The sequence below is a fragment of the Budorcas taxicolor genome, chromosome 7, assembly GCF_023091745.1.
Source record: "Budorcas taxicolor isolate Tak-1 chromosome 7, Takin1.1, whole genome shotgun sequence".
In the NCBI taxonomy this organism is placed as follows: Eukaryota; Metazoa; Chordata; class Mammalia; order Artiodactyla; family Bovidae; genus Budorcas; species Budorcas taxicolor.
In genome coordinates this window covers 7,917,852-7,919,442 of record NC_068916.1, presented here as the reverse complement: position 1 = coordinate 7,919,442, position 1,591 = coordinate 7,917,852, and positions in this window count along the sequence as shown.

Sequence of the window (1,591 nt, the reverse complement as noted above, 5' to 3'; positions counted from 1 at the left end):
CGCCCCACCCCACGCCCCCGGCCCTTGGCAACCACTAATCTGCTTTTCTATTTCTGTAGATTTGTTTCTTAGTCCAAGCTCACTCTGCTTGCCACATAAGCCCGTAAGTCGGCAGACAAGGTGTTAAGGCGAGTAGTTCAGTTCAGTTCAGTCGCTCAGTCGTGTCCGACTCTTTGTGACCCCATGAATCGCAGCATGCCAGGCCTCCCTGTCCATCACCAACTCCCGGAGTTCACTCAAACTCACGTCCATTGAGTCAGTGATGCCATCCAACCATCTCATCCTCTGTCGTCCCCTTCTCCTCCTGCCCCCAATCCCTCCCAGCATCAGAGTCTTTTCCAATGAATCAACTCTTCACATGAGGTGGCCAAGGTACTGGAGTTTCAGCTTTAGCATCATTCCTTCCAAAGAAATCCCAGGGCTGATCTCCTTCAGAATGGACTGGTTGGATCTCCTTGCAGTCCAAGGGACTCTCACGAGTCTTCTCCAACACCACAGTTCAGAAGCATCAATTCTTCGGCGCTCAGCCTTCTTCACAGTCCAACTCTCACATTCATACATGACCACAGGAAAAACCATAGCCTTGACTAGATGGACCTTAGTCGGCAAAGTAATGTCTCTGCTTTTGAATATGCTATCTAGGTTGGTCATAACTTTTCTTCCAAGGAGAAAGCGTCTTTTAATTTCATGGCTGCAGTCACCATCTGCAGTGATTTTGGAGCCCAAAAAAATAAAGTCTGACACTGTTTCCACTGTTTCCTCATCTATTTCCCATGAAGTGATGCGACCAGATGCCATGATCTTCGTTTTCTGAATGTTGAGCTTTAAGCCAACTTTTTCACTCTCCACTTTCACCTTCATCAAGAGGCTTTTTAGCTCCTCTTCACTTTCTGCCATAAGGGTGGTGTCATCTGCATCTCTGAGGTTATTGACATTTCTCCCGGTAATCTTGATTCCAGCTTGTGTTTCTGAGGCGAGTAATAGCAACTTTATTCAGAAAATCAGCAGACCGAGATGATGGCAGACTAATGTCTCAAAATAACCATCATACTGAGGTCTGGATGCCAGTTTCTTTCACAGAACACAGAGGGGGAAGCAGTGAGGAAGTAAAGTTTTACAAGGCATTAATCTCGCAAACATCTCCTGAACTGGCCAAGGCTTGGGGAGGGGATGTGTTCATTTCTTTCTTCCAGCCATTCACAGGTGAACAGAATCAGAATGTTTCCCTGAACAAAGATACTTTAGTTTAACTTTCAGGCAGAGAGGAAGGTTTCTCCAGGCAAGACATTATGTGTAGACAGTATCCTTTTACTGAACAAAAGCAATGGGAAGCAAAGGTTAAAGTAACAGATCCAACCTGAAGTCAGGTTTTGTTCTTCCCTATAGCAGATTTGCCTGTTCTGGACATTTCATATAAATGGAATCACAGACTATGTGACCTTTGATGTGTAGCTTCTTTCACTTAGAATAATGTCTTTAAGATTCATCCATGCTGTAGCATGAATCAAGTCTTCATTCTTTTTAAATGGCTGAATAATATTCCACTTATATGGACATGCCGCAGTTTGTTTATCCATCCATTGGTTAGTGA